Source organism: Onychostoma macrolepis, chromosome 12 (assembly GCF_012432095.1).
Source record: "Onychostoma macrolepis isolate SWU-2019 chromosome 12, ASM1243209v1, whole genome shotgun sequence".
Lineage (NCBI taxonomy): Eukaryota > Metazoa > Chordata > Actinopteri > Cypriniformes > Cyprinidae > Onychostoma > Onychostoma macrolepis.
The window spans coordinates 3,776,127-3,801,818 of record NC_081166.1 but is presented as its reverse complement, the minus strand read 5'-3'; the positions used below and the strand labels follow the sequence as shown (position 1 = coordinate 3,801,818).

Genomic DNA, 25,692 nt, shown 5'->3' with positions numbered 1-25,692 from the left:
CCACAGAACAGGAAAATGCACAAAACCACCTGAGAACAGAAAGCTCTGGTTTTCCTCACAGCATCTCCTCCTCTCCGTTCTCTGCCTTTATCAGTCAATCTTGCTCAGTCATGTCATGTCAAACATGCTTTGGCTGAAGGCTTTTATTGCCAGTCGCAAACACACACACACACTGCTGGCTGGGGTATCATTTTTCCTCTGAACACTTCTAATGATGTTATCAGCTCGTTACTTTTATGATTTTTTCTATAACACCCCAAAACCCCTTCAGACCCCAGAGGGTTACACAATATTTTGCTTAGTGTGTTTTCATTGAATCATTCATTCAAACGATTCATTCAAAATGGCTTATTCATTTAGAAAGAAGCAAGTGGCTGTCTTAAAGGGATAGTTCACCCAAAAATGAAAATTCTGTCATTACTTACTCACCCTCATGTCGTTCCAAACCTGTAAGACCTTCATTCATCTTCAGAACACAAATTAAGATATTTTTGATGCATTCTGAGAACTCTCTGACCCTCCATAGACAGCAATGTAATTACCACAATCAAGGCACAAAAACGTAGCAAGGAGATCGGTAAAATAATCCATGTGACATTAGCGGTTCGACCGTAATTTTACGAAGCTACGAGAATACTTTTTGTATGCAAAGAAAACAAAAATAACGACTTTATTCAACAATTCATCTCCTCCATGTTACTCTAGCGCCATTTTGGAGAGTATCCACTGAATGTAAACAGTGTACGCTGTTCTGTGTCAGCTGCGTCACACAGATACGTGGTTTTCGTTCAGATCAAAGCGTAAATGATGAAAACAACATATCCGTGCTATGGTGACGGAAAGTCATTATTTTTGTTTTCTTTGTGCAAGTAACAAGCCTTTACAGTAACAAACTGCTCTTTGTGACATATTCTCTGAGCTTTTATAGAACACAGTAATTCAGTTTATTCCTTAGTTTGTAATAACAAATGTGACACACGGTTACAGTATTAGTAAAATCTCTAATATCCTTGTGTTATGACAAACTACACCGAACTTTAATGTGGTAAGCAAAAGCTAAAAAACTATTTTTTTCACCTTGCCACGTGAAAGAAGAGCAAACAGAAAAAAAAGTGGATGTGAGAAAAAAAAAAGAAGAAGAAAGTGTGACAGGTTTTATTTTGAATAATGATTTTTACTGGGAAACTAATACTTGGCGGGATGATTCCAGAGAAGCGGAAACCAGGCTGAGCAAAAACAGAAACAGTCTGTCTGATGGAGGAGAGCACAGGTGTGATAACAAGCCGCTCCAGTTTACTTTCTGTAAGAGACACTGAGACTCGACGAGATGTAAACAACCTCAGACAGAGTGAAGAGATTATTTACATCTGAACACTGTCTGAACACTTCCTAGTCAGCCAAAAATAAAATAAAATAAGAGAATAATAAAGTATATTAATTATATAAATGTTTTAAATGAGCTCAGACAATAATGAATAGATATTTGCGTTAGTCTGATTATTTCTCTGTCTGCCTTCCATAAATAAAATAAAATCAATATTTTAAATGACAGATGAAATGAACAGATATTTACATTAGTCTGACCATTACTTGGTCTGCCTTCCACCCATCATAAAATAAAGTAAAATAACCTTGAAATAAAAATAAATAAATAAAATGATTTAAATTAATTAAATTAATTATTAAGTGTATTAATGTGCAAAACTGTATAATTACCTGATATTTCAAGTTTTTACATTATCATAGGAACAGTCAAATAATAATAATAATAAATTAAATTAAAAGTTAGTTATTAAAACAGAAATTAAATTAAACTAAATTTAGAGAATAAATAGAAAAATGTATATTCACTATGTGCGTTTTTTAAATGACTAAAATTAATTATTAAAAGTATTAATTTATTTATTAACCTTTCCAAAAATTGCAAACTTTCTGATATTTCAAGGTTTTCCATGATTAAACAAAAGTTATTAAAAAGGGATCATGTGAAAAATGAAGCAACTAACATTAAACTTAAAAGCAATACATATAATAATAAAAAAATAAATAAATAGGTTGATAATTGACTAGTTGACTGTTGGATGTAGTAGATTTATGTGAGGTACAATAATACGCCTTATTATAACAGAGACTGTTTCATAGTCTCTCTCTCAATCTATAAACCTTTCACTTTCTGCTCTCTCGGACTGTCTGTCTCTTTACTAGCACAAAAATCACTTACTATTACTGGCATATGGCCATCATAAGCAGGATATGCAGAGTTTATTTCTCTCATCCCCACGTTTCTTTGAGAGTAAGACCTGATCTGCAGGCCTTCGCTTCACAGTCTGATCTTGTTTTGACAGCCATGAAAACAATGATGAATAGAAAGAACAGCATAAAGGAAACTGAGTCAGTCTCTGAAAGGGAAAAACTGAGAGATGGACTGAAAGGAAAGCAGGGAGTACAGGTGGCTGAGACATGTTTGAGACACAAAGGCTTCTCAAACGTGACACACTTTCAACGTCCTGTTAAAAAAGCAAACCGATGCTTTAATGTGCTGCCCGAGCTCCTGCGGGACTGTCATATGCTTCATTTAGTAATAAACTTTACATATTTTTCACAAGTGTTAAAAACTGCCGCTGACTCTCACAGAAAATCCAGCATGTCTGATATTATGCATCGCTATTGTTTTAAGTCAGTGTGTGGGAAATTATATAAATAGCAGAAGCTGAAGCAGAATGCATGTAGATAATGAAGAACTGTTTCTGGTCAGGAACTTGCTCTAAAAATCGGTCCAAGACACAACACTTGATAAAAGCAGGAATCCACAGCTGCCGTTCAGAAACCTCATCAGAAACGTTTGCTGTTTTTACACCACAAAACCCACATGCTGATTTCACTCCTCACTTCCTCATCACCATTTTATAATGAACAACTGTATGGGTGTTGTGACAACAGTAAAACCCAGCAGTGAACTAGTATATCTACTGAGCTATAAACAGCAATTGAAAGTCTGGTGCAAAAAGAATGAAGAACATTATGCTGAAATCTAAAATAGAGCTTCATCACATGTAATGTTACCGTAAAGGCAAACATAACATGACAGTCACTTGAGGTTCCATGAAGGTTATACTGCTGCCTTACAGGGCAGCTGTCTATGTAGACAGTAAGACAGGCCCAGAATGTCTGTCTCAGGGTTAAAATGGCCAACAAACACTGATTAGAGAACAGTCCTGACACTACAACCTACATATCTGTGATCAGCACAGTAGGGAGCGAAAGCCTCTCCTCAGATCAGCAGGCCGGAGGAACTTCCTCTCGTTCCCAGTCTTGCACACGGAGTCATTGTTTAAAGCTGACTCAGAATACGCCGAGCTCAAAAACCGAAGGAAACAAGACTTGTGACATCACTTCCTGTGAGCAAGTGAGAATGTGTGGTCAAGCTGTAGAGAATATAAAATTAGACATGCTCATTTGAACTCTCAAGACACATGCACTGGACATTCAGACAGCAAAAGCAGATGAATCAAGATGCAGAAAAGTGGACTAGATTTTAAACAACTCCAGAACTTATGTTTCCTGCTCCAAATATCTGCTCCCTCGAATGAGAGTGTGTCATCTCCAGCTCTCAGAGATAATAGCAGCCGTGTGTTACACATAATCACATGTCAAAGACGCCACAACTGAGTCTGGATTCTATGATGATGATTGTGACTCTGGTGATTTATTGCAAGGTGTGTTTATGACACAAACAGTTAAACACACTTACAACACGAAAAACACGAACACCCACAGCTACAATGAGTAAACAAACTGTAAAATGCAAAGTGTTTTGCACAATAGTTTATCCCAAAAAAAGTTTGGCACAAAAGGAGGAAGCACATTATGCTGGATTGTAATACAATATGTATTTATTTGGTTATATATACAGGTGCATCTCAATAAATTAGAATGTCGTGAAAAAGTTGAACAAAAAGTGAAACTTTCATATATTTTAGATTCATTGCATGTAAAGTAAAACATTTCAAAAGTTTTTTTTTGTTATAATTTTGATGATTAGAGCTTACAGCTCATGAAAGTCAAAAATCATTATCTCAAAATATTAGAATATTTACATTTGAGTTTCAATTAAATGACCATCCCTACAGTATAAATCCCGGGTATCTCTTGTTCTTTGAAACCATAATAATGGAGAAGACTGCTGACTTGGCAATGATGCAGAAGATGAACATTGACACCCTCCACAAAGAGGGTAAGTCACAGAGGGTCATTACTGAAAGGTGTGGCTGTTTACAGAGTGCTGTATCAAAGCATATTAAATGCAATGTTGACTGGAAGGAAGAATTTGGATAGGAAAAGGTGCACAAGCAACAGGGATGACTGCAAGCTTGAGAATACTGTCAAGCAAAGCGGATTCAAACACTTGTGAGAGCTTCGCAAGGAGTGGACTCAAGCTGGAGTCAGTGCATCAAGAGTCACCACGCTCAGACGTCTTCGGGAAAAGGGCTACCAAGCCACTTCTGAACCAGAGACAACGTCAGAAGCATCTTACCTGGGCTGTGGAGAAAAAGAACTGGACTGTTGCTCAGTGGTCCAAAGTCCACTTTTCAGATGAAAGTAAATTTTACATTTAATTTGGAAATCAAGGTCCCAGAGTCTGGAGGAAGAGTGGAGAGGCACAGAATCCATGTTGCTTGAAGTCCAGTGTGAAGTTTCCACAGTCTGTGATGATTTGGGCTGCCATGTCATCTGCTGGTGTTGGTTCACTGTGTTTTCTGATGTCCACAGTCAACGCAGCCATCTACCAGGAAATTTTAGAGCACTTCATGCTTCCTTCTGCTGACAAGCTTTATGGAGATGCTGATTTCATTTTCCAGCAGGACTTGGCACCTGCCCACACTGCCAAAGGTACCAAAAGCTGGTTAAATGACCATAGTGTTACTGTGCTTGATTGGCCAGCAAACTCGCCTGACCTGAACCAAGTCAAGAGGAAGATGAGAGACACTAGATCCAACAATGCAGATGACCTGAAGGCCGCTATCAAAGAAACCTGGGCTTCCATACCACCTCAGCAGTGCCACAAACTGATCACCTCCATGCCACGCCAAATTGAGGCAGTAATTAAAGCAAAATGAGCCCCTACCAAGTATTGAGTACGTATACAGTAAATGAACATACTTTCCAGAAGGCCAACAATTCACTAAACATGTGATACTTATGAAGTATTCTAATTTGTTGAGATTGTTGTGAATTGGTGGGTTTTTGTTAAATGTGAGCCTAAATCACCACAATTAAAAGAACCAAAGACTTAAAATACTTCAGTCTGTGTGCATTGAATTTATTTAATACACGAGTTTCACAATTTGAGTTGAATTACTGAAATAAATTAACTTTTCCACGACATTCTAATTTATTGAGATGCACCTGTATATTGCATAATTAAATAGACATAATTAAATAATGCATAATCTTTTTTTCATACACTGAAAATGAATAGGGTTGTTGCAATCCATAGTTTTTAATTTCGTTCACGTTCACATACAGTACATGAAAAGTGCCATATTTGATGTATATGAAGATGAACAAGATCAGTTTTTATACATATATTTTTACATATATTTACACCAGTTATACACAATGCCATCACACCAGTAGTGTGATATTGTGAGTGTGAAGATGCTGAGATAAACTGCTGAACTGTTTTGTTCTGGGTTTTTTTTTCTTCTTCTCGGTCTAAAAAAATGGTCTTTGCTTGTGCAGCTGGAAGTGTTTGCTGCCAGAAAAGAGCAAGACAGCAGAGGAGTGAATCCAACCTGCCAAAACAAGACACAATGCAGCCTTGAAGCTCAACACAGCACAAAGATCAACTACCAGAACTGAGAGCAGTGTCTACTAAAGCAACAGTTCAACAAAAATTATCATTCTGCACAAATGATGAAAAATAAATCATTTACTGGTTCTTATCTTTATTATTGCTTGTTAATTATTGAAAATCTTGCTGTGCAGGTCTCAAAAGGTTACTAAACACCAGTTATTATTATTATTTTTTTAAAAGGTCAATTGAAATTTATGTGAAATTGAAATATTAGATGATAAAAAATTAAATGGTTAAACTTTAAAAACTAATGAAAAAAAAGAAATGTGAAATAAGTTTACACTGAAGTAATAAAGTTACTAAAATTGAAACATTTTTAAAGCTATATAAAATAGCATTAAATAATTAATAAATAGATAATATTATTGAATATGTATTAATAACAAACATTTAAAACATTTATGAACTAAAATTGTAACTTTAAAATTAAACTTTAAAAATTATAAAAGTATAAGCATAAGTAAAAGTATATATTCATACATGCATATAATGTATATATATTAGTGGTGGGCCGTTATCGGCGTTAACGTGCTGCGTTAACGTGAGACTCTTATCGGGCGATAAAAAAAATATCGCCGTTAATCTATTCTCAAAGTTGGGTTGGGAGCTGGGTCTATACTACGCAAGCTATGATGACTTTCACCTTGATAGTTTAGCGCGGATGTATACCTAGCCGAATAGCACTGTAGGGGGCGAGAACGAGTCTTCCAACCTGTGTGTATGCGTGCTAACATGGATGCAGCTATGAAGCCGCGGGTTTGCTTCAGGAAAATTTATTTTTAAGAAGCTTCCCAATGGAAATCTCAGTGTTTCCCCTACCATTATTTTTAGTTGTTTACTACTAGTAGTGAACTTATTCTGATCTACTTGACAGAATTCAAATGAGCCATTTTAATCTAGATTAAAAAAATAATCTATGCCCACCACTAATATATATATATATATATATATATATATATATATATATATATATATATATATATATATATATATATATATATATATATATATATATATATATATATATATATATGTATATATATATATATATATATATATATATATATATATATATATATGTATATACACACACACACACACACACACGCATATATACACACACACACACATATATATATATATATATATATATATATATATATATATATATATATATATATATATATATATATATATATATATATATATATATATATATATATATATATATAAATATAATCAAATAAAAATATAATATAAATAAAACAATTGTAATAATTTTAATTAATAAAACAATGACAAAAGTATAAATAAAAACTAAAAAAAAAAAAAAAAAAAAAAAAAAAGCTAATTCATAATATTAATGAATACTATTATTAGCAGAAAAAGAAAGGAAAGGATTTGTAAAAACATGAGGATCAGGAAAAAACAGAAATGACCAGTTTCATTTTTAGATAAGCTGTTGCTTTAATTGTAGGACTTCTCAAATTTCCCCTTGGCATTTGTTCTCAAAAATGTGTTCCTCAGAGGTGTACGCTAGGACACAAAACATGCCTGTGCACACATGCCTCTACAAACATGCCCCGTCACAACCATCCACACTACCTCTCTGTGCACGGCTGCATCTCTTCATCTCTCTCTCTCTCTCTCTCTCTCTCTCTCTCTGCACGCGCACACCTCACTATCGCCTCGTCTGATCAGATCTGGGGTCTATGATTATTCAGAGGTAATCTCGTGGTCAGCTAGTTGGCATGGAGACCGTCTCCCCTGGGAACAGACCTGTATACTCTTCCCGACATGGGTCCTGGACCCATGACCCATCCACGTTCACTCGCAGCACAGCAACACAAATGTCAGAAAGCAATGCTGCAAAATTACTGCACTCTAATACCTTATTTTTAACAACATCAGTGCCTAAAGCAAGTCTAAGGGTTTTTGTTTTTTTGCCTGTTTTAGCATTCATCTCAACATTTGGAGAAATGTAGCATTCCATCACTTGCTCACCAGTGGATCAGTGAATGGGTGCCGTCGGAGTCCAAACAGCTGATAAAAACTTCACAATAATCCACACCACTCCAGTCCATCAATTAACATCTTGTAAAGTGAAAAACTGTGTGTTTGAGGTTTTATTTTAAAACGTCATTCAGGTGTTTTTACATTAAACCATCACTTCTGGCCAAAATATGAGTCCATAATCCATAACTCTTCCTGCAGTGAAAAAGTAGATCCTTTGTTGTCCCCTCACATCAAAATCCACACATATTTGTTTAGAGCTGTTTTGGCTCTAATCTGTGCAGATTTCTCCCCTGATTCAGACGGGGTGAATTTTTCACTGGAGAAAGCATTATTATGAACAGAGGACATTTTCATGTTTTAGCTGGAATCAACAGTTTAAAGTTAATGCCTTAATTATGTCTTTTTTTCATACAAACACAGCTTTTTGCTATACAAGATGTCCATTGATGGACTGGAGTGGTGTGGATTATTGTGATGTTTTTATCAGCTGTTTGGACTCTCATTCTGACGGCACCCATTCACTACAGAGGATCCATTGGTGAGCAAGTGACGAAAAGCTACATTTCTCCAAATCTGTTCTGATGAAAAAACTAATTCATCTACATCTTGGATGGCCTGAGGGGGAATACATTTTCAACAACGTTTTGGTGTACTATTTCTTTAAAGTGTAAGAACGTTTTCCTTCAGTTGCCTAGTTTGTTTTTGTTTTGCTCATATTTCCTTCATCCTGGAAATACACTTCCTCCATCAGATCCAGGAAGAACTTTATCTGATGGTGTTAATAAAGCGCTATTCAGCTCCTCTGCAGAAAAGTTCATCTGCAGCGGTGTGAGATCTGGCCCATGTGCAGTGAAGCAGTCCCACATGCAAATGCACGCAGTGAATCGAAACATGAGGTAATTGCATTCTTCAGCAGCTCGTCTGCATGTTTATTATATGCTCGAGGTATTCGGCTGATTTCATTGCGTTTCACATTTGCATCAACTCTAGAAAAGCCTGAGAGCTACTGCGGTCCTGAGCTACTGAGATTTCTTCAGCAGGTTCTCAAGTGAGTATGAGGGCTGTATGCCGGGAAAGTTTTACTGGATAATCCCAAGAAAGCAATTTGCATGTGAGATCAGAAGTCTCTCTCTCTCTCTCTCTCTCTCTCTAAACAGGTTTAAACTTCATGATAATATAGTGGAGTATGGATGTAACTCTATGTACTTCAGCAAGACCTATTACTGCAAACACACTGATATTATTCATATGAATCTCACAAAAACACTAGGTGAATATGTTCACCCAAAGCTCAAAGAATGTATTGTGTTAATTTCTTGTAAGTAATTATTTTTTAAAGGCTTTAAAAAAAGGGTATATATATTGCAATTAATTTAATTAAAATTAATGGCCCTAAAGTAAGTAAATAATTTATTTATTAAGCATTACAGTAATGAGAATTTGGTGGTACATGTGCACAATAAATATCACATTCTTAAAAGTATCACATAAAAATATTATTAGTATAGAATAGCATAGTTATTTTATTTTATTTTCATGTGGAAAAAAATTATCGTATTTTTGAAAGGCTTTAAGAACTCCACCTTATCATATGCATAAAAAGCTATGATAAACAACATCAAAACATAATGTGGGCCATATACATTTATGGCTTCTACATAAAAGCCTACATGCCACTGTGCATCTTTATCTGTCTGTGTGTGTGTGTACCTGTTTTTCTATTCAGGTGGGGACTTAAACCTGAATACACACAGACTCATGAGGACTCGTGTCACGGTGGGGACCTAAATTGAGGTCCCCACTGGTAAACAAGCTAATAAATCACACGGAATAAAGTTTTTTGAAAATCTAAAAATGCAGAAAGTTTCCTGTAAGGGGTAGGTTTAGGTGTAGGGTTGGAGTAGGGCAATAGAATATATGGTCTGTACAGTAGAAAAAGTATTACGCCTATTGAGAGTCCACACAAGGATAGCAAACCAGACATAAGTGTGTGTGTGCGCGTGTGTGTGTGAGTGTGAGTGTGAGTGTGAGTGTGAGTGTGAGTGTGAGTGTGTGAGAGAGAGAGAGAGATCATGGTTCATCATGCTGTACAAACGTGCGACACTTCTACACTTCAGTTTAACGCTTGTTGCGCCAGACAACAGCCGTGCTCTAACTGCAAACAGAGACGTGCTCCGGCCTCAACCCTGAGCATTAAATGCACTGAATGCAAGTTTCTGATGCCTGCGGAACATACAGATATAAACATAAAAATTTAAATGGAAGGCTGGAAGGCTGAATCCCGGTGGAATAAGTCAGATCAGACCACATTATATTCCCAGTGACTGACTCTCAATGAACTGTCTGCTCTCCTATCAAGCATGATAAGAAAAACGCAGTGGTCTGCTTCGCTCTTCTATGAGGGTCAGAAATGGATTAGGCGTTCATTAATTCAGCAGCAGGATTATGGAAATCCTCTGACGACAGCTACGGGAAAGTGGCAGAAACAATGATGATTTTTGTTGCTTTGCACTGACAGGAGCAGCCAGAAACAATAGAGCTCTCATTCCTGACAGGGTCAACAGAGATTTGAGGAGACGCGGGCGGAACACAGAGAGCTCATTTATCCATCCAATCCCACCAAATCACACGCAATTCTGCAGATTATGACATCAGCAATTAGCCAATCAGGAGCTGCTCTGTTGGGTGAAAATGTAAACAAAAAAGTGTAGTAATTTTGATCTTTATTCCAATGCTCTGTATACACACATTAATTTTCTTCTTTTTTAAACCAATATTACTGACATATCCATATGATATGGTACTTAAAATAAAATAAAATGACTGGAAGGGTTTCCTCAGCAAAAATAAAATAAAATAACATAAAATAACTAAAATAAAATAAAATAAAATAAAATAAAATAAAATAAAATAAAATAAAATAAAATAAAATAAAATAAAATAAAATAAAATAAAATAAAATAAAATAAAATAAAATAAAATAAAATAAAATAAAATAAAATAATAAAAAGGGTTTCCTCAGCAAATAAAATAAAATAAAATAAAATAAAATAAAATAAAATAAAATAAAATAAAATAAAATAAAATAAAATAAAATAAAATAAAATAAAATAAAATAAAATAATATTGATGCTACCGAGTGAACAAATATATAAATTCTCGCTTAGATAAGATGAGCAAATAAGACAATAATAAACTTAATTAATACTGATTATTTCACAAGCATAATTCTGCAAACAAAGTGGGCACATTTTTAATAAGCCTCACAGAAAATATAAAATACAATAAAATTATAAAATATTAAGAAACTGAAAGGGTTTCTTCTGTAAACATATAGCTTAGCTTGAATAAAGAGAGCAATAATGTCTGGCTCAGAGCTAGAAATGACTACAATGTTTGAGGGAAATTATACAGCAATAAAACTCAACTGCATAACTATAAATCAGTGACACACACCCACAAATATGTGTGTCTCACATCGTCTGGGCCCAGGGCAGGTAAAGTCAGTCTAATGCTATTTCTCTTCCTTACAAACCACAGCTTCAGTCTTATTAAAATTAAGGCTGACTAAACTATTACAGCATGTGTTGCATCATCAGGCAAAATATTCATTAAGGTGTGTGTGTTTCCTTGTGTTTCCTATTGCTATATTCCTGTCTCGCGGCTTGCATCCACTAAATCATCTAAAAACCTGAAAATGTGCAGCCTTCATTTCAAGCTAATTTCATGAGAGGAAAAATCTACCTTTCTTATCAGCACCGCATGAGCACAGCCAATTAAGATCTGTTGAATGCTGCAAGAACAGGTTTCATTAGTAGGGAATTTTAATTGCGTTCTCTCCTCCCAGCATTAATCTCAGAGAGAGGGAAACAGATCGTTATATAGGACACGCTGCCTTTCTGTTCTTACACCCTGAAACACAAGATGCAATTAACTCAAGGCTGATTTCATAACTTCTCCTCTCTGCCATCGGATCATTATTTGTTAATCAGAATAGAGCAACTCTAGAATCGCAAAATCCGGCAATTCAGATGGATTGTAATAATAGGGTTTCAGCTCCAATGCGTTTGCTCAGTTCCCACAAGTATGTAATGCACTACAAAAAGCAAATTCAAATGCCTTTCTTACTACTAGGAGTCGTTTCAGACAAGCCAAACCTTGCTTTAATCTGTTTCTCCATGTTTTGTAAAATTACAAATGTCAACAAAGGAAGTGAAGCAATTTGTCTCTTACTACACTGACCTGAAAACAGACACAAGACTCGATAACTCCAAAACCTACCTAGACAGCATATTATATCCATCCATCTATCCCTTTACTTAGATAAATTTATATTTTGTAATTATATTTTTAAATAATATTAATTAACGTATATATTGCAGAATTATGCTTGTATTTTATTATTATTATTTTCTATTATTTGTGGCTTATGGCATTGAATCTATAAAAATGTGTCCACTTTGTTTATATAAATATAATTGTAAATTGAATTACTTCATTTAAATTATAAAATATTCTTAGTGTAATATTAATAATATTATTCATATTAAATATATTATTTAATATAAAAATGTAATAATAAATATACTACTATAGTTGTTCACATAATAATATACGTGTGTACTGTGTATATTTATTATGTATATATACACCCATTATTTGAGTTTGTCAAATTTTTTCCAGCATTGTGTCAGAAAATGATAACAAAAGAAAATCATTTCAAATCCATCAAGCTTCAAAAGGTCACAAGTTGAATGTTGCTGTAAATGAATTATTCTGAGAGCAGGAACAGGAAAATCTTCAGCTCCCTATGTAGGCTTTTAACAGCTCACTAGGTATTTGCAACAGAGCAAACACATTTTTACAGTCATCCATCAAACTTTGCGCAATCGATGCCACAGAACCCTAGAACATTTCATTGTTTCGCCATTCAAATAAAGTCATGTCATGATTAATTAAAAACAAAGTTCAAGTGGTTTCACATCAGAGTCTTTAAATTGAATTTAAGGTCTGTTAAAAGGAATCCATTTAGCACACAACAGTGAAATGTCATTCTGTATGAAGGGACTCCAGCAGTATGAAAAACAGACACGTTGCACAAAATAACACAGCAAGCAATCACGTTTGAGAGCAGTTATCTTCCAGTGACCCAGGCAGGAGGCGGATGGTGTTCTTATCGGAGTTCTTGCCCTTTAGGCCGTTCGTTATGAGAAACAGACTCTGATGTAATGTGATAGTAAGCATGGATCCACCCTTTTTGGACTGCACTCTTTTCCTGCTTCATAGTCTGGATGTAAACAAATAGTGGCACACTGTGCAGAGCTGTTATTATGTGTGTGTATACATTTAAGAAGGGGCTGACAGGACATCAACCGTTTCCTCTCCCCAGGGCCAACTGATCTAGCGGCCTGTGCAGAGATGACAGAAAATCATTTCAAATCCATCGAGCTTCAAAAGGTCACAAGTTGAATGTTGCTGTAAGAGAATTCTTCTGAGAGCAGAAGCAGGAAAATCTTCTCTCTATCTAGAGTCTGTGAGGAGTTCATGAAGATTTACAGACGATTTCAGATCTACAGGTTCAATGGAATAAAACACGGATACTTCTGCTGCTGAAGGATCAACTTTTGAGTCGATAAACGTGGATAACCATCCAGCCACATACAGTTTCACAGGCATTCAAAGCATTGATTGGTAAATGGTGTGCTCGGATTTCTTGAGTATTGATTACACCATCAATAAAACAAAGGCAAAAGAACATTTTTAAAAGGTGATGTACGCACTTTTTATGGAAGCTTGTTTCTGTCACAGAATAAAAAAGTAATTGTGACTTTTTACATATATATCTAGTTATATATAATTGAGAGTCTACATCTCGCAATTCTAAGTTTATGTCTCACAAATCTGAGTTTACGCCTCATAATTCTGAGTTTATATCTCGGAATTCTGAATTAACGTCTCACAATTTCCAACTTTTTGCCTCAAAACGGGTTATATTTACATTTCAAAACTCCATTCTTTTTTTCTTTAGAAATGTGAGTCATACTGTACATAATTGTGAGTTTATATCTTGCAACTCTGGAAAAAAATTCAGAATTATGAGATATAAACTAAAAACATTTGAGAAAAAAAAAGTCAGCACTTTGAGATAAATTGAATTTTTTTTTTCCTTTTTTTTTTTTTTTTGCTTGTTTGTTCGTTTGATTTTTTATTTTTATTTTTTTTGTCCCATAGTGGAAACAAGCTACCATAACTTTCTCCACCACTTTCATTTTTGCATTGCAAAAATAAGGACAGACAAACAAATAGGCTCGTCCCAAACACATGTCGTTACTTGAGTAATTTTTGCTGTGTTAGAGCATCACAGTGAATGAATTGTGAACAGCATATAAGCTTTTCTGAATTCAGCTAGTCCTTGCACTTTTTGGGAGAATTAACCTATAAACAGCTTGGATAGGAGAATGTATTTAACATAAAAAACCTTCCCATATCATCACTAAATTAAAATTTAAAAGTAGAATCCATCAGAAATATTGGAAACGTAATGGAAAATAATGCAAATTAAGGTCAAAAGTCACCTGCAAGCCTGATTTGATTTTGCAATGCAGCAGACTGAAAGAAAAGGTGATGAAATGCATCATTAGGTCAACGCTTTCGCTGAGGCGTTAAAAAGGCTCAGGCAAGTACAGTTCATCGCTTTCTAATGGCAGATCAATTATGCAGACCTGAAGGTTTGCATGTAGTCATCAAATGAACATACTCTCTGATTGTTCAGTATGTTTTATCTACCTTTATTATAAGGATGGACACTCGGAAGTGACAGCAATGGACCGCAGTCAGGGTAGATGCAATATACACTGCCATTCAAAAGTTTGCGATCAGTAAGATTTTTAATGTTTTTTTTTTTTAAAGAAGCTTCTTATGCACATCAAAGATGCATTTGTTTGATCAAAAACACAGAAGAAAAAAATAAATAAATAAATGTAATATTGTGAACTATTATTGTAATTTAAAATAATGGTTCACTATGTTAATATACTTTAAGATATAATTTATTCCTGTGATGCAAAGCTGAATTTATCAGCCATTACTGCAGTCTTCAGTGTCACATGATTCTTCAGAAAGCAATAATATGCACACTTTCAGAGAAAAAAAGATGTGTGGCATGATAAAGTCTAGGGACCGTTGTCTGATTCTGTCAAACTTGCTGAAACGATTACACTTCTGAAACTTCCTGCACAAAACTTTTGACTTGTGAAAATGTAGGGGGCTGTGCAAAGTCTGGTTAAATGGATCAATGATCTTGAACTTATCTGGCTCACTGGAGCACAGAGGAAAGAAATCGCAGAAAGGGTTTAAAACACCTCTACAACCTCAGATAAAATGTGAATCTCTCCCTCTGCACCAGGAAAGAGCTTATCAAAACCGCTCGGACTCTGTGCGCCAATTCAGACGCAGAGCATGTATCTTAGATCGATACCTGCTTCATAAACAGCTTCTTGACTAAACTTGTCTGCATGGCTGCGGATAAAACAACTCTGGAATAGAATCACCAAAGTTTGAACAAAAGCATACAACTGTGTCTTGTGAGAACATGACAGCGAACAGTCCGTTTTTAGTTGTTTGGTCACTTATTCAACTTTGGTTTTAGCCGCACACAGACCCTTTATAAAATCACAAGACTAAACAGATGTGAAACTCACATGCTATGAAATATGTACTTTATAAGTATAAGTCTACAACATGTCGTAATGATTTCACAATGATTTTTCACAAAACCCTTCCATTAAATTTCTGGAAAACCTGCATTTTTGGACCAGGAAAATGTCTCTATAATTGCATTTTATTTATCTATGCACTAATTCCTACTCTTCAGTCAGACATTATCTAACATACTTTCAGTTCGTCTGTCTGATATGAGGTTTCAATTCCTTTTGTGGTAAGTCCGAGATTAGATTACTCAAAAGACATCTTTCCATGGCAACCAAGACCATAAGAATGACAGAAATAAGTTTACTTGTGTTTTAGGCCTATACTTTGAAACCCTACAGGCCAGCCTACTGAGTCTTCTACACTCAATGCTGTATCGAGCCCATGCAAATGAAACTCGGTCTAAAAATTCCTCTTCATCCTATGGGAATAAGATCTGCCAGCCGCACCCCTGGGTCTCTGTGTTTCATCCCAAAGAGGATCGCTGAGGAACGAGATTGCGAACGCGACTTCAATCAGTTCAACTCTTGAGTCGAGGAACAATAAGCAAGAGCTCTGCTTGTGTGGGCTCATTTAGTTTGGCTCATTGAGAGCTGAAAATTACGCACCATGCTGTTTTAAAAGTAACAGCGGGCCCAAGGAGACACACCCTACGGTTTTCCCAGCCAGTTTGCATCAGGAAATGACGGGCATGGGTCAAGTTTAACTACAAATCCTGCCAAAAGCAACAGAAAAGCCCCTGTATTGATAGAAGAACAACCACACAATGACTCAAGAAAAACAGCAGGAATAGGACCATAATGGACTTCTTTCCATAAGACTATGTGACTAAGATCCCCTGCTAAGCCACATCTGCTAAATGTGGTGGGTTCATGAAACTAAAAGCTTGTCACCCCCTCCTGAGAGCTCTGGATGGGGTAGACAGTGGTGGTACATGATATTGCTGACTAGCTCAGTGTTGTGTCTAGACCCACACTAAATCTAGACTCAAATCCAACATGATCATGAGTAACACGCTTGAGTCAGATGCTCTCCAGGACAAATGAACTCTTTCAGATGGTCTGGAATTAGTTTAATACAGCTGATTTCACTGCATTTACCAGGTATGAGAATATCTGAAAAATGCAGCTCAAACAGCTGAAGCATGGTGATAACAATGCCATGGTCATGGATTCAATTCCCAGGGAATGCCTGAACTAATAAAATACATACCTTGTATTACATACCTAATACAATGTTAGACTATTTGGATAAAAGTGTCTGCCAAATGCAAAACAAAATAAATTAATAAATTACAATAATAAAAAAGTAAATAAATGTTGCATTAACAGCACCAAGGTCATAGGTTTAATTCCCAAAGAATGCATGAAGTGGAAAACATGGCTTAGAATGCAATACAAGCCAAGTCACTTTGGATAAAAGCATCTACCAAAAATGTAGTAGAGTGTGGTGCTAGCAACGCCAAGGTCTTGGGATTCAATTCCCAGGCAATGCACGAACTGATAACCTTATATACCTTGTATACCTTAAATGCAATGTAAGGCACTTTGGATAAAAACATCTGCCAAGTGTAAATAAATGCCAAAGTCATGCGATTCCTAGGGAATACAGAAACTGAAAAAGGCCTAGTATGTAATGCAAGTTTTCTTCAGATAAAAGCATCTGTCAAAAGCATGAATGTAAATAAATGTAGTGAAGTGTGGTGCTAGCAACGCCAAAGTCATGGGTTCAACTCCCAGGGAATGCATGAACTGATAATTGTATAACTTTAATGTAATGTAAGGTGCTTTGGACAGAAGCTTCTGCTAAATGCATAAATGCAAATAAATGTAGTATAGCATGGTGGTAGCAACGCCAAAGTCTTAGGTTCGAATACAGAAACTGAAGGCCTAGAATGTAATGCAAGTTTTCTTCTGATGAAAGCATAAGCCAAATGCATAAATGTACATAAATATAGTAGAGCATGGTGCTAGCAATACCAAAATCATGGGTTTGATTCCCAGGCAATGCATAAACTGAAGAAGAAAAAAAAAAAAAAAACGGCTGAATGCAATGTAGCATTTTGGACAAAAGCATCTACCATAAATATAAATGATAAAGAGTGCAATAATTTGAGAAAAAAAACAAAAGAACATTTCTGTTAAAGAACACAAAATCGTCACTTCAAGAGAAACTGGTGCAATAATGTGCATTTTAGAAATTTCATCTGCATCCATCCATTTTTAATGTAATACCCTAAAAGTTGCATAAAAAATATGGGGATGTAAATCCAGTTACTGAAGATCAGCACTAGTGATAGATCATTAATCAGCACAAGGTCACATTGCTACAAAACTTTCCATCAAAAATGCTGCGGCACACAGAGTCCTCAGCTCAGAAGCTTGAAACACCATTTCACAGGGTAAACCAGAACTGAAAACGGAAAAATTACAGAAAAAAAAAACAAAAAAAAAACCACGTCATTATCACATCAAGGGAGGGATCATGTTTACTGGACAAACGTTTATATTTAGATGTGCAGAGATATCAGCTGAGCAACAGAAGCATACAGTTACCAACGCTCAGAAATCTTAGCTACAGTTTCAGCTGTCTAACCGCTGTCAATTTTTAATGTTAGCCATAGATGTAAATATAGAAGCAAATTTACAAATATACACATACACTGTTCAAAAGTTTGGGATCAGTAAGATTTTTTAAGAAATTGATACTTTTATTCAGAACAGAAGGTTTTTATTTCAAATAAAGCACTTTTTACTCAAAGAATCCTGAATTAAAAAAATGTATCACGTTTTCCACAAAACATAAAGAAGCATGTTTCTTGAGCAGCAAATCAACATAGAATAATTTCTGAAGGATCATGTGACACTGAAGACTGGAGTAATGATGCTGAAAATTCAGCTTTAAATCACAGGAATAAATTACATTTTCAAATATATTCAGATATAAAACTGTTACTTTAAATTTTTGATCAAACAAAAGCATTCTTAGTGAGCATAAGAGACTTCTTTCAAACACTAAAAATCTTACCCACCCCAAACTTCTAAATGGTAGTGTTTCCATTGATGCTTGTGTACTGGGGCCTTAGTGAAGACGTCTTGAACAAATGCTAGTTCATTTAGACAGAAAAGCATTCTTTCAAATGACTGGACCTCCCATCCCAGCCTACAGACAGACTGAACACATTATCATTATTATGATTATATTTTCCCCCTGGTGCACTGAGGCTCCTGCAGGACGGGGTGATGAGGGATGGGCTTGTTTTAGCACTTTGCACATCTGAGAATAACATATTTTACATGATGCAAAAAAAAGCGTGAAGACAATCAGAAGAACTGAGCCTGAAGCCTTTGGGATTTGTGCTTTATTGCACTACTCATTGTCTTTCTAACCTACATGTGGTTAGCATGCTATATATATTATTATTATTTTATTTTATTTATTTGGATATGGTAAGACAACTAAGCAGTTCTGTGTGGATTCAAGGCCATTTCTAGGATGCTCTGGGTCACCAGATATCACTATAAATATGTCTAGACAAATATTTCACCTATTTTATCACCTGTCAGGCAAAAATATTGGCCTGAATTCACTCAGTGAACTGCACAATCAATTATCGTGTCAGTATCATAAACCTAGTGAAACACACAAGCCATTAACTACAGCCAAAATAATTACTAAACTATTCTGCAGAACCTAAACTGATTAACATAATGGTGTGATGACAATTTAACAGCCCAATTCAACAAACTGCTGTTTTACAAGTTTTTCTGAGCCTGAAACCATTATGATAATAAGTAGCACAATAGAGAAGACAAACAGCACTTCAGGGAGGACACAGAGTTGCTAATATCAGACAACTATGTAAATGAGTGAGCGTTAAAAGGCTGGAATGGCAAGCCAGAATGCACACACAGCTTGACTTCACAGACAGACAGAGAAAGCAAGCTGTTCAGGTCAATGCCAATCCATTAAGGCTTAGAACTTTAGTCTTATAGGTATGTCTATATTTGTGAACACCAAATGAATTGCAAGACATTCTATTGAGAATATAGTAATATTAGTGTATATCAGTGCATAAAGTCAACATCAAATTGCATGCTCAACCCATTTCACTTTCATAACAATTATTTGCCACTTAAAACTGAATATAAAAAGAACAAAATGTAGAGAAGGACTTGATTTATCCATTAGATTGCATAAGTTATCCATTGCAGTGAGGGTTACATCCAACATGACCTCATAAGAAAACGTAATTATAAGGAAATTTATCATTTTTAGAAAAAGTTTTTGGCATGAAGAGCCACCCCTAAACATTATGTCAGTGGGGCGTAAGCATATTGCACAAAAACGTACAAATGGATTGCACGAATTTATATGAATTAGTTACCAAAATAAGTTGCCAAAATGTAAAAAAACAGTTAAGAATTGTCATGAGTGTGTGTTGACAGTGTGTTTTTCTGTCATTAGTAATCACACAAAAATGGAAAGTTGATGAAAATGTACTCACACTCATGACATCCAAAGTGTAGACGAGTTTGTTTCTTCATCAGAACAGATTTGAAATGTAGCATTACATCACTTGTTCACCAATGGATCCTCTGCATTGAATGGGTGCCGTCAGAATGAGAGTCCAAACAGTTGATAAAAACATCACAATAATCCACCAGTAAACCACACCACTCCAGTCCATCAATTAACATCTTGTGAAGTGAAAAGCTGCATGTTTGCATTTAACATTTACATTTAATCATTTAGCAGACACTTTTATCCAAAGCGATGTACAAATGAGAACAATAGAAGCAGTCAGACCATCGAGAGTGCAGCAGTATACAAGTGCCATGACAAGTCTCAGTTAGTCCAGCACAGTAGACGTAGCTAGTTTTTTTTAAATAATAGATAGGCATAATAGGTAAGTGTTAGTATTAGTTGGTCAGGTGCAGGCGAAAAAGATGTGTCTTTAGATGATTTTTGAAAATGGCTAAAGACTCAGCTGTTCGAATTGAGATCGGGAGGTCATTCCACCAGATGGGCACAGTCCAGGAAAAGGTCCGTAATTCATCAAGGCATTTTAACTTTAAACTCCAGCGAAAAAGTAAATCCCCTGTTGTCTCTCAAATCAAAATCCACCAACATATTAGTTTAGAGCTCTCTTGGGCTCTTTTGGCCTGTAAATGGTACTTTATCTGTGCATATTTCTCTCCTGATTCAGATGAGACGACTTTTTCCAACGCTATCTCACGACCAATTCGTACGTATTTTACGACGTGGCTAATTTTGCAAATTTGGCAAAAATAGTATGAATTTGTACGAGTGAGGTCGTACGAATTAGCCACCTCGTAAAATATGTACGAACTGCCGTGAGATCGGGCTGCTTTTCATCATGTAACTTTCTCATCACCATCTGCATTTGGTGGTTATCAGTGTATTTCAAAGGTACAAAACAGATTTCAGTACTTCAGTAGGTTGGTATATTAACATTATATCAGTTAATGAAATTAGGGTATTTAACTGTAAACTTGTAAATGTTGCTACCGTATTTTTTATGGTAGAATTCCGTCAACCACAGCCGCCGTTTTTTTACAGATTTTTTTTTTTTACAGTGTAGCCTACAACGATAAACAGCTATTTGGCAATGCTTAACCTTACCAAATAGCCTGCATGGACTACGTCAAATGAAAAAGTCGTCAAACAACTCCCTTTAGAGAAAACATGCACCGACAAAACCATGCAAAAACAGACCAGAAAGACTTATTTAGAAAGCAAACAGGATCAATTCTGATATATGTTGACTTCAAAAAGAAGTTAAATGTGAGATGCTTTTTACTCGCCTTGAGGTCAGTAAGGACGCTTTTGGCTCTTAGTGGTTTTGACAGGCCAAAACACTGAAAGAGTTGTCCTTTGAACTGTGAGTTATTAGAGTAGATATGAACACAGTCAGTGTAATGCATCACATTAAAACCGCCTCAGGGCAACGGCGCTGATCTGCAAGTATTTAGGATGCATGGCTCTCGCTCTCCCTCCTTCTACATCTGAATGAACACACTCAGAACACGCAGTCAGATGCAAAAACTGGAGTCTCTGCAAAGACCTTGTTGAGTGCATCCCTCAATGCTCTAGAACAAAACCACTTTGTATCGCTCTGAAAGCTACAGTGCTTCAGAAGCTCAGCGCTTGTGCGATAACACACTAGAGCCGCAGTGGTGCGTCTAACCTCTGAGAGCAGAAAAGCTTGTTCCATCATTTCAGTCCCAGGAGGCTGGAATTAAACCACTCCGGAGAACTGCCTTTACTTTGAACATCTCGTTGTCTGTGGCTCTCCACCTTGACGTACATGACTAATCTGCAAAATGACAAAGAATGCTCTAATTTAAGCTGCTGCTCTCTTACGCCATGGGAAAAGCAGGACCGTGACATTCAAATCCAGCACATGCTGCATTAGTGCACGAGGCTAGATGTTAAAGTGCAATGAAATCACATCAAAGTATGGCACAGAAAATATTCCACATGTGAATGATTTATAATAAGGCATCAAATCTTTATGTTTAGCAGCACTGAAATGTCTCTTTATGGCTCGGAGGCACAGGGGGCGGGTGATTTCTCTTACAGCATCAGCACATGAGCAGATTAATCCAGAATTTACTGACAGCAGCAAATCAAAGGCGCCGCCTCCAAACGGATCACCTTCAAAGAACGCTTTTCTGGTGGATTTAAAAAGAGATGTAAAGGTAAAAGTGAAGATGTATTTTTAAAGACTGTTGGTGCCAGAAAAATTAATTTATATTTTAGTCAGTTAATATATATTTTAAGTTTTAAGTTTTGGGGTGTGTATTTGTTTTTTACTAAAATGAATGCTTTTTATTCAGCAAGGATGATTTCAACTGAGAAAAGTGAGAGTGATATTTATTATGTTCTTTTGAACTTTCTGAAACTCCTTTCAACACTGATTATAATTAGAAATGTTTCTTGAGCAGCAAATCAGCAAATTAGAATGATTTCTGAAGGATCATGTGACACTGTAGACTGGAGTGATGGTGCTGAAAACTCAGCTTTGCATCACAGGAATAAAATTAAATGTAAAAAAAAAAAAAAATTATTATAGTTATTTTAAATTCTGATAATTTCACAACATTACTGATTTTACCGTATTTTTTTGGCCTAAATGCAGCCTTGGTGAGCATAAGAGACTTTAAAAAAAAAAAAGGTAAAAATTGTTTAAAAATAAATAAATAAATACCAACCCCATTTTTACTCACATACTGTAAACATATAATATGATATATTCACTGTACTACACATCCTTAAGTGACTGTAATCAGATAAAAGACCTCTAGCAAGTAAATAAGTTATATATGCATATATCCGCTGTTTTACATCTGCCTCATGTGTGGCTCATTTATTCAGATTATAAAACCAACTATTCATTTAATAGTACAAATAGGCATTAATATAAATGTTTTACCCAAAAACGATAATTTACACACCCTCATCTCATTACAAATCTGTACAACTGATGCAACACTGAAAGAAATGTTAAAATGTGTCATGCCTGGAGCAAAAAGTTTGAATACGCAGAAGCATGAGATTTAAGTGCTGTGGTGGACATCAAAACCTCCAGTGAACAAAACATACATTTGTATCTGTTTTACAAACAAAGCTATTCTGTAAGTCATACAGACTAGTTTAATTATACTTTTATAGTGCTTTTTTAAGAGTTCAACAGTCTCTGGCCTGTGTCTGCTGTGTGGAAAAGAATTTGGAGATTCTTCAAAACATATCCATTTGTGTTCCACTGACAAAAAAAAAAAAAAGCAATACGGGTTTGGAATGATATGTGGGTGAGTAAATGATGCAAATTTTCACTTGCAGCAAAACCATTCCTTTCAAATCTGTTTAAACATCTTGATTGCGGTATCTCCAGATTGTGTTATTGTTCTGGAATCTCATGTGTATTCACACAAACTTGAAGCCTGATGGTCTGTCTGTCTGTGTGCATGTGTGCATGTGTGTGTACATACGGGCTGGTGTGAACTGTAGGGGTGAGCGCCAAAACAACAGTCTCACTAGGACGGGTGTGTGACATTGGTTTTCAGTTCTCAGGATGTAAAACATAACCAGAGAGAAGATGTCATAGTGCACTCCACTCCACCCTGCACAAACACACACACACACACACAGTCCTTTGTCCAAATACTACTCGCAGAGGAACTGGGGCAAATATGTAGAGCCAGACACACAGACGAATGAAGCAGAAGCTTCTTCAAAGCCGTGAGATCATCCTGCGATCACATTTCAAAGGTGAACTAGCCTGCAGCTCTGTCTCTGTCTTTGGCTTCAGAGAGAGGTCATCATGGCTTGATTCTCACAGTAAGACTCTGTCTACTCACAAACACACGTTACATGTCTCAGGCCTGAGATAATGCTTGGATTCATCAAGACATCAGTGATGCTATACCTATACCATGCAACGGTAGAAACATGGAGCAAATCTTCAAACATGGAAGAATCTTAAAGTCTCTCTTCAAGGAAGAATCTCCACAGTTAAGATGAATTTGTTACCTCGGTTTAACTTTCTTTTCTCTATGCTACCACTTTCTCCTCCTCCAGGTTACTTTAAGGAGGTCAACTCCATACTCTCTCAATTCATCTGGAATGATACCAGATGATCTGGAATCAAACTTACCACAATACAACATCCTATACACCAGTGGTTCTCAACCTTTTTTTCCACAGAGAGGTCCAAGAGCAAGTCTCACGGGCCGCACGCGTGTCATTTACATATTACGTCATCAATACAAACAAACCAGATTTATAATATCATTTATAGCCTAAATATTGAAATAAATAAATAATTCTACTCACCATTGTTAAAACACCTGATGCTGTCGGGAGCTGACCAATTTTGTGAAATTCTGCTCGAAAGGAGTAACAGCACAAGTTGTGATTGTAAGTTGCAGCCTGTAAAACGCGCACGGAAGCGTGACGCCCGTTTCACACCGCAAGCTTGAGCTTCGCGGCAGCATCACGTCAGCGTAACTACAGCGTCACTGCAGCTGCAGACTCGGCAGAGTATTCACACTGGAAGCGTTTGTTCAGCGTCACAGCAGCGGCTCCAAAGCGACATATTTCTTTACAAAGACAACTATAAATTTGTTTTTAGAAGTTGGTCAGTTATAAACTTGAAAGTTTTGAAGTCTTGGGGATTAGCGTGTAAATGGTCAACAACAAAAACATCTCCTATCATGTTGTTTCAGTCATACTCAAATATAGAAAGTGCTGTTTATACTGTTTTTAAAAATTATTATTATTTTTAATAATATATACTTTTACCCATATCTCCATTTCTTATAGAAGCTGTCAATAATGAATGAATAATGAATTTATTATGTAGGCCTACTGTATATACTCCATTGTAACTTAAGATCCTGAGCAAGATGAATTGTTCGTTGTGAGTTTGATAAAATGCTTTAAGTTATAATTTGCTTATGGCAATTAAAAATTAAAAACAAGTTAAAATGGGTAAATATTCTACACATTTTTAATTGTTCATTTTCTTTCCTGACATACTCCAATTCGTCTTAAAACACACTAGACATGCTTATTCTGTGCATTTTAGCACGTTTTGTGTGAAATATTTATTTTGTCCATCAAAAGTGTGCTGTCACTTTAATTGAGCGTGAGCGCAGCAAAAATAGACTCGGCGCGAAACCATCGCTGCAGCGCTGCTCACGCCGACGCTCCTGCTCGACGCTCACGCTGCTCCTGCTCCCGGTGTGAATGCACTCATTTGTTAACATGGGCGCCGAAAAAAATACGCGCTGCTCACGCGCCGCTCACGCTTGCGGTGTGAAACGGGCGTGAAACGGCGTGAAACGGGCGTGACTTGACACGCGACATTGCAGAAATGTAGCCGTGATCCAAATATGGAAAGCACTTTCGAATTTAATAATCTGAGGTTCTCTCAAGAGATGTTTTGCCACATTTCTGTAATTAAGGATGATTGCTGCGTAGTAGCATATGGGTGTTTCTTTTTGCAATCCGTGATCGCGTGCAGTTGCTAATGCGTGCAATCGCTTTCTTATGTGCGCTGTTTTATCGGTTTCACTTTCGCTTTC

The 25,692-nt window shown here is 36.1% G+C and overlaps 1 protein-coding gene across 5 annotated transcripts in view; it reads right to left on the bottom strand.

The window, feature by feature from the left end:
- The window catches only part of ptprea (protein tyrosine phosphatase receptor type Ea), an 85,069-nt gene that overhangs the window by 50,953 nt on the left and 8,424 nt on the right, over positions 1 to 25,692 (bottom strand). The window contains exon 1 of one of the 5 annotated variants that reach the window (XM_058793558.1): positions 24,440 to 24,570. The exons of the other annotated variants lie outside the window; for them this stretch is intronic. The gene's annotated coding sequence lies outside the window, so the exon portion shown is untranslated. Of the gene's footprint in view, positions 1 to 24,439; positions 24,571 to 25,692 lie in introns of those variants that run through there. 5 annotated transcript variants of the gene reach the window in all.